Source organism: Vipera ursinii (genome assembly GCF_947247035.1).
Source record: "Vipera ursinii genome assembly, chromosome: 5".
In the NCBI taxonomy this organism is placed as follows: domain Eukaryota; kingdom Metazoa; phylum Chordata; class Lepidosauria; order Squamata; family Viperidae; genus Vipera; species Vipera ursinii.
In genome coordinates, this window is record NC_139518.1 from 21,914,245 (window position 1) to 21,928,663 (window position 14,419).

A 14,419-nucleotide genomic window follows, 5' to 3' on the forward strand; every position below is an offset into this window, starting at 1 on the left:
AACGGGCCTGTAACGACTCCAAGAATAAGCTGACATCCCCGAGTTCCCGTGCGTGGTCACTATATAAATCGGCCGCCCAGGCCACCGCCTCTCCTTGCAGGCACGCTGTTACTGCGACCACCATGGCCCACTGGGACACGTAGGCCTGGGCATACTGGTCCATGTGACCTATCACCTGGCCCAGGAACATTGCCAGGCGATCGGGGTGGCCGTCGTAGGTAACTGACAAAGGCGGTGGTCCCCACACCACTCCGGGTCCCCATGAACCCACCTGCGGCCACAGAGCGGGAGAGGCCCCAGAAGGCCGTGTGGACGGTTGGCCTGGCCGGTCATCCATTCCTGACCACCACCCTGCAGCACCTCGGCTGAGGCCTACAGGAGCAAAACCGTCACGGGGCACGCCAGGACCGGGTTGGGGTTGGTAGGATGGCGCGTCCGAAGATGACTGGGTCAGCCTGGCCCATCCAGCTGGAGCCCCAGCAGGGGACTGTTGGCCCGGCTCCTGGTCGCCAGCCTCCCCAAACCTGGTTCACAGGATATCCATAGTCCGGTTGCCTGGGGTGGTGGAATAACTCCACTCCTCTCCATCGTCCTCCACAAGGCACCGCTCCCTCCAAACTGATGAGGGTCCCCTTAGCCGGGGTTTGTGGGCCCCCTCAAGACTGCTGTGGCTCAGGGCGGGGCCTAGCCACCTTCCTCTGCCGAGGCCTTGGCTCTCTGCCTCCCTTGGCTCCATTGCGTAGTCCTCGACTAGCGACAGTCGCTGCTTTGGCCGAACCGCTGGAAGCGCAACCTCTCTCACATCCACCGTCCTGGTGGAGGCTACACCAGCCCCGGGCCCCAGCTCAGGCCCGACCTTCTTCCCAGGACCAACCGCTGGGGCGGCCCCCTGTAAGCCCTCCGCCATGACAACTCACCCACGTGTCGCTCGGAAGGCAAGATGAAGGGTGGTCAACACTGGCTTACTCTCAAACCTCGTCCGGAGAGCAGGGAAAATCAAGCAACCGGGACGAATGCTGAGTTCTTCAGGAAACGGTTTATTGAGCAAAAGCAAACAAACTCCACAAAAGAACAAAGCCAGCGTTGGCTGCTACCTGCCGCCAACGCTATTTTATACATGCTGCATGTACACGCCCATGGCCCACCCGATCGCACCCATATTCGCCCAATCCGTATTTAACGCCCGCCCCTCCCAGACGCCTCCCAGACACCTCCCAGACACCTCCTTTTGTGACGCGTCCCGCCACCCGGCACCCTCCACCCCCAGGTGAGTCCCCTCACATATGCTCGCTCCGTCACCGCCAGATGCCACCCCCACACCCGTCCCCCAGAACCAGCACCTTCAACGCTGCCCCGTCCGGCTGCTCACCCCCTTGTTCACAGGGCCGGTGAGGCCTCGGCTTTGCTTCCCCGTTTCGCCAGCTCCCCAGCCCCAGGCCGGTGTGTCTTGCCCGTCAGCGTCCCGAGGGCTGAGGCTACAGCTGATTTGATCTTATGGCCCTGCAAGGCCACCGTAGCCGGCAGGACGAGGCCGGGCCCAGGACCCTGCAAGGCTTCCATAGCCGGCAGGGAAAAGTCGGGCCACACAGCGCATGTGCGCGCTTTCGAGGCCCCAACGTGTGGAGGCGAGCGACCCTCCGCAGGCCACCGTCGCCATCGCGGCCGGTGGGATGCTGCCGCGGCCCGGGCCCTGCCGAGGACGTCAGCGCTGGAGGAAACAGGTGCTGGTGAGTCTCTCGCCGGTAAGTGTTGCGCTCGTGGTGCCGGCGGGCGTCGGGCCCGCGGAGCGCAACACATTGCAGTAAATCATTGCTCTATAATTATTTAGTTATACTAGGTCCAATATTTTTGAATACGGATCTTTTTAATGAGTCTGGGGATATCATTTTTCTTGGAAGAAATTTATAACCTCTCACAATCAGTTGTTTAATTTCTATCTAGTAGATGTGACAAATGATAAGGGATAAGGGATAAGCATAAAAAAGATAAAAAGGACAACTATAGAAAGTGGAAAGAGGGGCACATAACTAAATCAGAATATCAGCAAATAGCCCGAGACTGCAAAGATGAAGTGAGGAAAGCTAAGGCTCAAAATGAATTAAGGCTTGCGACTTCAGGAGGGCATTTGATAAAGTAGAACACAACCTACTACTTCATAAAATAGAAAAATGTGGATTAGACAGCATCACCACCATTGTAATACCACTTTACAATGCCTGGTAAGGCCACATTTGGAATACTGCATCCAGTTTTGGTCACCACAATGTAAAAAAGATGTTGAGACTCTAGAAAGAGTACAGAGAAGAGCAACAAAGATTATAGGACTGGAGACTAAAACATATAAGGAACGGCTGCTGGAATTGGGTATGTCTAATTTAATGAAGAGAAGGACGAAGGGGGATATGATAGCAATGTTCCAATATCTCAGGGGCTGCTACAAAGAGGAGGGACTCAAGCTATTCTCCAAAGTGCCCAAAGGCAGGACAAGAAGCAATGGATGGAAACTAATCAAGGAGAAAAGCAACCTAGAACTAAGGTTGCTCCTGACAGTTAGAACAATTAACCAGTGGAACAACCTGCCTCCAGAAGCTGTGAATGCTCCAACACTGGAAGTTTTTAAGAAGAGACTGGACAGCCATTTGTCCAAAATGGTATAGGGTTTCCTGCCTGAGCAGGGGGTTGGACTAGATACCACCAAGGTCCCTTCCAACTTTATTATTATTATTATTATTATTATTATTATTATTATTATTATTATTATTATTATTATTATTATTAATAATAATAATAATAATAATAATAATAATAATATACATGTACATATACATATATACATACATACATATATATTGTCAAAAAGCCTTGACAAATTCTTCACACACACACACACACACACACACACACACACACACACACACACACATATATATATATATATACAATATATATATACAGTATATATATATACAGTATATATATATATATATATACAGTATATATTCATATATACATAGGAACAGCAATAGAGATTCATTTACATTTTTATTTGTATATGTAAATTTTATAATTTTGGACACATTCTAAATTCTTTCATAGTCAGATTGGGAGTACTATAAAGAAAGATGAATGTAATTGCTTTAATTACTCATTTTAATTATGGGGAACTACAAGTACAGTTCTTCAGACTTCACAGGAGAATCTATATTATCTCTGTGATATATTGTTCATCAGACCTGTCCTTGGTTTTAAGTTGCAGGGAAATATTTATTCTTTTAATTCTGTATCTTTCTACAGAGACAGGCCAAATATATAGATTTTTTAAAGCAAACACTGATTTCAGACTAAAAACATCGCTTTCGTGTTTGTCTAAAACAGGGGTGTCTAACCTTGGCAACTTTAAGATTTGTAGACTTCAACTCTCAGAATTCCCCAGCCAGCCATAGTTGAAGAGAGTTGAAGTCCACAAGTCTTAAAGTCGCTGTAAAGTCACACCCCAATCCACGTCTTAGGAAAGAAGAACTCTTGGAGACAGAATTGTCCAAAAAGGAACTTTTACTAAAACATAATTGTCAGTGGAAAATCTAGACAGGATTTGAAAACTGTGTTACAGGTTGGTACTTTTAAAGTGTCCCCAAGTGAAACCCCCTCCCCTCAGTTCATTTGGTCAGTCCCAGATCAATTAAGGTTCAGGTGTCAAAACCTTCCAAGGGAAAAGGGATCTTCCATGCCTTTATGACATTTCCTTCCTCCCTTTCAGATTCTAATCAGAGATACAAGCCAGATCTCTCCCCCCCACCTTCTTTTTCTTTGTTCTTCTCAGTTCAAAGGTTCTTCCCCTGGTCTAATGACGGCCTCCAGGCAGGCTGAAATAAACACCCTTGCAACAAATGGATAAGGATAGCCAATTAACAGTTGCCAAGGTTGGACATCCGTGGTCTAAAATAACTTTTGGGTCAACTTGATTCAAACTATAGCTGCAAGCAACCCTTTTTAGTTCAGAGCTATCCTGGTTCATTTGATTTAGAATAAATCCTCCAATAGGCCACTATTTCAAATTATATATTTAAAATATTTATATAGCTGTCTACCTTACAAAACATAATCATGGATTGCATTTGAAATCCTTAAATGTGAGGAAAAGTTCAGAATGCAGTGACTACTATGAGACAGCTTTTTACGAGGCCTTAAAGGCTTGGTTTTATTGTTGAGATTTATTTATAATTGAATTTTATAATTGAATTGAGATTAAGCCCTGATGGTGTGGGTTAGAATGTTTCTTGGTTGTATAAACTGGGATGTGTATTAGGGTTGCAAGTTGGTTGCTCAGATGCTATTTATATTACTTATAATTTTGTTTATAGTTTTTATTCTGTATTTAATTGCTAGCTGCCCAGAGTCATGTATTGGAAATGAGTGGCTATATGAATGTAACAAACAAATAAAAACTTTATTTTAAATTTTTTTGCCCCCACCCCACCCTCTCTCTCTCACACACACATATTGAAAAACTTATTTTAACCTCTAAAACAGGTACACACAACTTTTGAGGGGCTAGGGATGCTCTTGGCTTTTTGGTGGGGTGGGGAGTAGAACAAAACAATGGAAAAATTCATGTGTTATCCATCTCCTAAAGCCCACTGACTTCAGTTACAATTGTGTATAAGTTCTGGCTATTTACAGAGCCACCTATGTCTGTCTGCTTCTGCACATCCAGAGATGAGGCAGAATGGGATCATCCAGGTTTCTTCTACAAAAGAATGTCATGAATGGATCAGGACTTTCTCTGCTAGGGTGGCTGCCTTCTGGAACAGCCCTCCCCCCTCCCAGATCCATTGTGCTCCCACCATAATGATGATGAGCCCCAGTAAGTTACTTTATTCTTATACAGTATTTGACTTCTGCATGCTTGGTGGAGCAGTGGGTTAATGCCTCCTTAAGTAACACCAGCTGCCTGCAATTAGTGCAGGTTCGCATCCCACCACCAGGCTCAAGGTTGACTCAGCCTTCCATCCTTCTGAGGTAGGTAAAATGAGGACCCAGATTGTTGGGGGCAATTAAGCTGACTTTGTAATAATGCCGCTTGGGATGTGTGTGAAAGCCCTAATAAGCAGGCATATACATAGAATGAAGGCTACTGCTAAGCTTGTAAGCCGCCCTGAGTCTTCGGAGAAGGGCGGGATATAAATGGAATTAAAATAAAATAAAATAAATAAATAAAATAATGCTTATTATCCCTTTCCTTTTAAAATTATTCTTTTTTTTTGTAAAATGCAAGCTGCCTAGAGTCATCTGGATTTCTATGGCCTCTAAATTGTATTAAATAAATATAAATAATGATGATGGTTAGAAAACTTTGACAAATGTTAATGTAAAGCAAATAGGCACTGATTTACATTTAATATATTATGCTAGTGAAAGATTGCAGAAGTGCAACAGTTGTTACAAATAAACTCTATCTTGAATGTTGATTAGATGCCATTATGTACTCATGTCCAAAAATTCATAAAAATTCCATAGTCAATGTCTGTAAAACCGAGTTCCATCTTTTTGAGAGAATAACAGTGTTCATGTGAACATATAACTTGTAAAAATATACCTTGTCTACATGAAATGACAGGACATTGAGAGTTGTGCCAACCATTTCGATCAGCCAATTCCCTGAGTGTTCAACATCAGAATAATAAGTCAAGGCTAGTCAGCATATATACTGTATAGCGTTGTTACTTTCAGACATGGTCGATTTGTATTATACATCTAAGCTATAACTTAAACTTTTATAAATAAAATGCTTTTCTTTTTAAATGGTTTTATTGCTTGCATTAAAAAACATATTCACATTATGGAAATAAGACACACACACACACACACACACACACACACATATATATGTATGTATGTATATCTGTGTCTGTCTGTGTGTCTGTGTCTCTGTGTGGTCTCTCTCTCTCTCTCTCTCTCTCTCTCTCTCTCTGTGTGTGTGTGTGTGTGTGTGTGTGTGTGTGTGTGTATCTTTTATTATTTTCTCAGCAGCATATTGGCCCCTTCAATGTTTAGTCTGCTGCAGGTTTAATGGGATTTTGATCAAACAGCAAATGCATATTAAGTATAAAAACAATATTTCAGAACCCAGAATGGTTATTTTCTCCATATCTACTTAGTGTGAGAATAGAGAAGAATTTGAACAGAGAAAGGCCGTTTACTAGCGTCTAAAGTCAGGCCAAATAAAACCAAGAAAATCTGTATCTGAAATTTTTTGAGATTGCATATTACTGTATTCCACAATGTTTATAAAACCTTAACATCAAATTAAAAAATGAAATTTTCTCCACAAGTTCACCTGTGGAGAAACCTGGAATTATCAAATTAATTCTGTCAATTTTTATCTTGTATCTCATAATTTACCCCTTGGGCCAGTATTTACAAATTAAAAAGAATACTATCCATATCCTCAATTCATAACAGCTTTGTGTAACTTGGGTTAAACCTATTTATGTTCAGGTTTGCAAGGTATTTTTTCTGATTGTTTATAACATTGCCACTGACTGCCTTCCTTATTGCATACATGAACTTTAAATAATTTAGACTTAAGAAACCTCTGATTTGTATCACTATTAAGTGATTAAAACATGTTGGGAACTGTAATATCTTGAGATCTATAAAATAAGGCATTCTAACCAAAACCCTGGATTTCTAATAACAGATTCTATAGATAATCTCCAAAGTAAATCATATAGTCCAATGCAGTAATGCTTACAATAAAGGTAGTCATTAACTTACAACTATTCATTTAGCAACTGTTTGAGGTTATAGCACTGGGGAAAAAAGATTTATGACCAGTCCTCACTCTTATGACCATCATAGCATCATCCTGATGATGTGATCAGAATTTGGATGCTTAGCAACTGGCATGCATTTATGACTGCTGCAACCTCACACAGTCATGTGATTACCATTTATGCCAGTTTCTGACAAGCAAAGTCCACAGGGGATGTGGGATTCATTTAACAACCATGTGATTCACATAACAACTACAGTGATTTGCTTAATAGCTGTGGGGGAAAAATCAGGAACGAATACTTAATAATTGTCTTGCCTAGCAATGGAAATTCTGGTACCAGTTATGATAATAAATTAAGGATTACCCATAGTTGATTAAAACTGTGTGGATCAAGATTTTATTCATGCTCATAATTAAAAAATGAACTTAAGTAACTGTATGTCAATAATTAGAACAACACAATTGTGCCAGTGTGCAGATGTTAGGAAATTTAAAGAAGTAAAACACATTGGGCTTTTATGTCCTTTTGATTGGAATGTCTCTATGAAAACTGACCAGCATCAAGTCTGCCTAGAAAATGCCAAATTAGGGAATGGTCTGTTGGATGGAGGCCAGATCTGCTCACTGGCCTATTTTGTGATTTTCATAGCTTTTTCATCTCCATTCTATAATCTGCTCAGTCAGAAGTCTGATAAAGTCTGGTTAAATGTCAAATTCGCCATAAGCAGCAGCAAGGTCTGTACTATCTAGCTACTTACAATGTTTTTAATTCATGGATTTTATTTGGCATTTTTCAAAAATCAAACATTAACATGAATGATAGTTTGGCAAATATTTCCCAAGATGGTTGGAAAGCACAGAAGCAGTCGGTTTTTCAATTTCACAGTTCCTTGGCTTATTAAATTTTGAATAAGTAATCAATTTTGAATACAATGTAAAGGGTTTATATTTCATAAACATAACATACTTATGCAAATTTTTAGGCTTGGAAGAGGCTGCCAGATGGAAAAAGCAAGAGTCGTGGATTTCTTCCTGGCACTTTTAGTGGAATGTACAATGCTGAATAGTTTTATGCTAATGTTTCACACTAGAATTCATAGCTTATTGCTACTTTGAAATGTAAATTGTGATAGTTAGAAAACTTTATTACTAGGAAATAAACTAGTACGTAAAGGGGTAGTTAACAATCTTACTTACAAAAGTGTTGGCAGTTTAGGGTAATTAGGTCTATTATATCTCATGTCTTCAAATGCTACCTGAATGCAGAGATTGGCCTAGCATTGCAAACTGTGCTGGAGTTCAATTGTTCCTGTATAAAATTGTTGGCAAAACTGTAGCCAACAAGTTTGGATATTTCTATATAACAGAGAATCTTACATTTTCTTACAGTATCAGGTATGGTAATAATAATTCTATATAAATGTAGGGTCCATGGCCATGCTTCTTCAGTGGAAAAGTTTCTCTCCTTTGAGGCAGTGTTTTACTTGAGATAGATCTGACTCAGCTGATAGCATAATAATTAAGACATTCCAGAGTTACAGGCTAAGGAACAACTGGCAAAAGCTTTTCTAAATCTCTGGAAATATGGGGAAGAGTCCCCAAAATGCTCTTAGATAGCATTACAGGGTCAGCATGTTGCCCCCAACAATCTTGGTTCTCATTTTACCAACCTTGGAAGGATGGAAGGCTGAGTCAATCTTGAGCTGGTCAGAATCAAATTCAAACTACTGGCAGTGAAGAGTGAGTTAGCCTGCAATACTTCATTCTAACTGTTGTGTACTGGGTTCATTGTGCAGGAATGAAGACGAGGTGAGTGAGTTCAGCAAAGAGCATGGTTTATTTCTAGCAGGATCTGAACAGGGTGCAGCTGCAGCAATTTATACCTTGGCCCCTAGGCGGTGGCCAATAGTTTTGAAGCAACCTATTGCCGCCTAGGGACAACCAATAGCAGTGCTGGAAACGGGTTGTCTGAGATGCTGGGAACCGTTAGCTAGCTCCCTGCTCTAGCAACCTACCAGCCGTTACCACATAGTGTTAACAAGCAAGCCCAATACATTACAACCCTCCCCCTTAGAACAAACAACACTATAGCAACAATAGAAAATAATTACAGCAATGCACTTACCAAGATTTAACACTGGTGTGAATAGGTTTCACTGAGCAATACTATAAAGTACTTACAACATTATAGCTCCATTGTCTATTACAATTTTGTAGGTCAGCATTAAATACAAGGTACATACAACATTAAAGCTTTACTGTTACCGAACAAAATCTTTCAGATAATCAGGAGGTTTGCGTGGCCTTGTGGAATGCCTGGAGGACCCAGGCATGTCCTGGCCTACCAGCTTGCCCACCTTGGTGCTCTCTGGCTGGCCTTTCCAGGTTGGCCCACCCCAGAGTCAGTTCGTTCCGCAGAGTTAGCACAGCGGCTGTAGCCATCAGGTTGGCTTTCTCCATCAGGGGACCCATGTTGCATGTCCGGGCTCCCCTCCTCTATGGCCAACTCCTCATTGCTTGGGCTGTGTGATTCATAGTCTATGCATGGGTTGGCTTGGCTGCTGGTTTGTAGACCTTGGTAAGGACTTGCTTTGTGGCTGTTCTGGGAAATGCTTCCTAAGCTGATTGATGTGGCGCCGGACAACTCACCCGCCCTCCAGCCCCACTTCGTAAGAGAGGTGGCCTGATGTTTTAGTAATTTTTCCAGGCACCCACAAATTCCCATGCCCATAGTTCCTGGCCCACACCACATCGCCCACTTGCAGCCTCCTTGGGGGTTTTGGGTGCGAAGCTTCTGCTGCCACCCTATCTGGATGCAACCTGTCCAGTTTCGTGATCAGTCGCCTTCCCCAGCGCAGCTCTGCTGGGCTTTTCCCTGTAGCCATGCAGGGCGTGGAATGCTGGCAAAGTAAAAAATCTGCCAATCTGTGATGCCAGTCCCCAGTCACTTTATGCTTCAGTGACTCTTTTGTGGTCCGGACCATCCGTTCGACTTGACCATTAGAAGAAGGGTGAAATGGGGCCTACATTGTGTGCCTGATGAGGTTTGCTCTCAGGAATGCCTGAAATTCTGCCGCTGTAAATTGGGCTCCACTGTCAGATACTATGACGTCTGGCAACCCATGTGTGGCAAAGAGTTTCCTAAGCACCTGGATGGTCCTAGCAGTAGTCATGTTAGCAACTGGAATTACTTCAAGCCATTTAGAGTGGCTGTCGACCACTATAAGGAAAAGCTGTCCCTGAAAGGGCCCAGCAAAGTCTATGTGAATTCTAGACCAGGGAGTGTGATTCTCCTCCCACCTGTAAATTGAAGCGTGTGGCATTTCAGGCCTTGATTGCTGGCATGTGTAACATCCATGCACCTGGGCTTCAATGGCCTTGTCTAAACCTGGCCACCATAAGTAGCTTCTAGCTAAAGCTTTCATACGGACAATACCTGGATGACCTTCATGCAGTGATTGCAAGACCCTGTCTCTTAGTGAGGTGGGGACTATGACCCTGTTCCCCCATAGGATACAACCCTTGTGAGCTGATAGCTCATGTCTTCTAGTAAAATAACTCTAAAATTCAGGGCCTGGGCTCTTATCTAGCCACCCTGTGTGCACCCAAGAAAGCACTCTACTTAATGTCTTATCAGCTGTTGTTTCTGCAGCTGTGTCCCCAGCGTGGAGGAGAAACTCTGGCCAATCCTGAATGGATAATATGTGGGTGCTGGGGCTAGATCTGGTTCAATCTGTGGCAGTGGAAACCTACTCAGGCTGTCTGCATGGCCCATTTCTTTGCCGAGTTTGTGAATCAGCTTAAACGTGTAAGCTGATAAGAAAATAGACCATCTCAGCATTCTAGGGGATAATATATGGGGTGTCTGTTTGTCTGTGGTGAATAATCCCAATAATGGTTTGTGGTCTGTGAAGACCGTGAAGTCCCTGCCATATAAGTAGTCATGGAATTTTTTTACTCCAGCTACAATGGCCAATGCCTCTTTGTCAATTTGAGCGTAGTTATGCTCAGCAGAGGACAGCGTCCTCGAATAAAATGCAATGGGAACCTGGGTTCCATCTTCCTCTAAGTGACTCAAGACTGCCCCCACTTCGTATGGGGATGCATCACATGCTAAGCAGACTGGTTTAGACTCCTTGAAATGAGTGATAGTGGAACTGACCGACAGAAGTGCCTTCAGGTCCTGAAAACTTTTTTTGTGAATGCTGGTCCACTTCCAAGAAACTTTTTTATCTAAGAGCCTGTGAAGTGGCTCTGCCACTGTGGCCTTGTTAGGAAAGAACACGTGGTAGAAGTTGAGGAGGCCCAAGGATGCTTGCAGCTTTCCTTTTGTTTTAGGTGCCATCTGAATGGCCTTTATTTTGGACTCAGCTGGGTGGATGCCATTAGCATCAATGCAAAACCCCAAAAATTCAGTCAAGGGAACCCCAATACTGCATTTGCTCATTTTTAGTTTGAGGCCTGCTTCACGCAGCCTCTGCAGGATGGCTCTGAGCTTCCTTGTTAGCACTTCTGTGGATTCTCCAGCAATAAGCATGTCGTCAAAATAGGGGCAAACCATGGGATGCCTTTGAGTGTGTGTTCCATGATTCCCTGAAAAATGCCCGGGGCTACACTGACCCCAAATTGCAAGCGCTTTACTCTGAAAGCCCCCCATGGGTCACAATTGTCTGTGCTGTGGCTGTGGCCTCATCAACAGGTAGTTGCTGATAGGCCTGCACCAAATCTAATTTTGCGAAAGTGGTGCCACCCCTGCAAAGATCCCAGGATGTGGCTCACCACTGGAACTGGGTATGCATGCTGTTTAAGGGCCTGGTTAATTTTGCATTTGTAGTCTGCGCATATTCTGAGTTCCCCGTTGGCTTTAAGTGGTGTTACAATAGCAGTTTCCCACTCCCCACCATCTACTGTTTGCAACATGCCCTGTTCCACAAGCTTGTCTAGTGCTGTGTCTATTTTGTGCTTGAGGGCAAAGGGGACCCTGCGAGGCTTAATCCTGATGGGAACCACATTTGGGTCTAGTTTAAATGCTAAGTTCCTAGGGCTAAATCAAATACGTCTGTGAAGTCCTCGCAAACTGATGCTAGGCTCCCAACTTGTGTCCGGTTGATACTGGTTACTTGGATGCCTAGTGCATCAAACCAATCGAGCCCAATTAGGCTCGTTCTCTGACCCCCTGCTACAACAACAGTGCCCTGAAAACCCTTTAAATTTAATGGCCATGGTGGCTTCACCCTTGACTACAACCTTTGCATTCTGAAAATCTGTTGAAAGTATGTCAGAGGGCCTCAGCTTGGCCCATCTCCTACTGTGACTGCACACGGAATTAAATGAGTCCAGAGAAATAATGGAAACGGTGGAGCCTGTGTCCAGCTCCATCTTACAGGGGACCCCTTGCAGCTCCACCTGGAGTCTATACTTGGGTTTAAGGGGGCGTCAGGCCCCAGTACGGCAGACACTTCTATGGCTTGAGCAAAACCCCATGCTGAATGGCCCCTGGGCCCCGGTACCTCTCCTGGTTGGATTTTCTGACTGGTGATTCAATGGCCAGTCCCTCTGGGGACTTCTACAATTGGATGTGATGTGGCTGCTTTTTCCACAGGCCCGGCACGTGGCTGTCCGGAACCTGCAGCCTGAGCATTGGTGGTGGCTGCCACAACCTGGACATCTAGGCAAGAAATCTGCCTTGTAAGAAGTCTCTTGCTGCTTGCTGCTGTGGAGCTGTTGTTCGGGTTTGTGCAACTTGTCAACTTTGGTGTCTTCTTTGGAGTCCTCGGTGAATTCTGCATCCTCGTGGTGGACAACTTCTTCATGTAGCGTCGTTCTGGTGGGCCGGATCATTTGGACGCCTCCACCAGTGGCTTCGTCCACCATGACTTCGTTCTGGGCATCAGCGAATGACAGGACTTCTCTTGCAAAAAGTTTCTGCTGCAGCTCTCTGTTGCAGAGGCCGCAGACGAGCTGGTCTTGAAGTCGCTCTTCGACATCTAAAAATCAACACAGGCATGTGGCCTGCCTCAAGGCTGCAATGTACTCAGATGCGGTCTCTCCCGGCTGCTGTATTCATTGTTTGAAGGTGTAGGTAAAGGTAAAGGTTCCCCTGCACATGTGTGCTAGTCATTTCCGACTCTAGGGGCCGGTGCTCATCTCCGTTTCAAAGCCGAACAGCCAGCGCTTGTCTGAGGACATCTCCGTGGTCATGTGGCCGGCATGACTAGACGCCAAAGGCGCATGGAGCACTGTTACCTTCCCACCGTAGTGGTCCCTATTTTTCTACTTGCATTTTTACATGCTTTCAAACTGCTAGGTTGGCAGAAGCTGGGACGAGTAACAGGTGCTCACTCTGTTACGCGGCACTCAGGATTTGACCCGCCAAACTGCCGACCTTCTGATCGACAAGCTCAGCATCCTAACCCACTGAGCCACCGTGTCCATAGGCGTAGCACTATGCAAAAACTGACATCTTTGGTTGGAACTGTTCTCTGAGCTTCTTCTTCAATTTGGCGTAGGAGACAGATTCCAACGGCGTAGGTGCAAACAGGTTTTCAGCCGGACCGAACATCGTTGGGTCACACACACAAAGCAGCATGGCGGCCTTCAGTCCATCCTCTGCAACCTGGTTCGCCCGAAGGTAATTCTCAACCTGTGACAGGTACAAGAGCCATCCTTCTGGTTGCTTGATGTCAAATTCTTGCAGCCTTCCAACCTTGGGCATTCTGCTGGTCTTTGCAGCTTGATCTCAGTGTTTTCGGCTCCTGCCTCTCCATTGCCCAGGGACTGGTCCTCTGAGCGTGTGGTCGCTAGTGTGGCTTAGCTAGCCAACCATAGGTGGGGAATTTGCTTTCCCACCAGGTGTGCGCTGCCTCTCCCCTAGTGACTTTCAGCTTCAACGGAGAAGCAGGATCCCACCTTCGTTGCCAGTGTTGTGTACTGCGTTCGTTGCACATGAATGAAGACGAGGTGAGTGAGTTCAGCAAAGGGCATGGTTTATTTCTTGCAATATCTAGTTAGTGTAATGTATAGGGTGTTAACAAGCAAGCCCAATACATTACACTAACCACTGAGCCACCATGCCTCAATAGATATATCACATGGAAGGAGTATCCATCATAGGTAGCAATTTATTGTCCATTCCTTTATTCTTTTTAATTTATGAAACTACTGAATGAGGTTATGCAGTGTTTGGGAACTAAGTATATCAATCTGCAGATAATACACAGGTTTACATCTATATCCCACCCCACACTCCAACTCACCCCACTATCACATGAACAATATAGGGCAGCAGTTCCCAACCTTTCCAGTTCTACAGACCCATGGTGGGGGTGGTGGGTGGGGATGGTTTCTGCCACTTGCATGGCTCATTTCCCAATGGGCTGCAACCCAGTAGTGGGCCACAGACTGGGTATTAGGGACCTCTGATTAGCAGATTAGATGGAATGGAACAGATTAAGACTGAATTCCTTCAAGGCATCAAGGCCCCTTTCTTCCTGGAGCCATCTTGCAAATGAGCATCATAGCCAGGAAGGTTCAGAGCCAGTAGGAATCTAACTGCCTGCATGGAGCACCAACTTGTCTCCCCACTGAAGTGGTACCTATTTATCTACCTGCATAGAACATGCTTTCAGACTGTTAGGTGGA

General features: G+C 44.5%; 1 protein-coding gene across 1 annotated transcript in view; it reads right to left on the minus strand.

The window, feature by feature from the left end:
• LOC310641000 (schwannomin-interacting protein 1) overlaps positions 1–14,419 on the minus strand; it is a 345,609-nt gene that overhangs the window by 298,703 nt on the left and 32,487 nt on the right. The gene's annotated exons all lie outside the window — the stretch shown is intronic.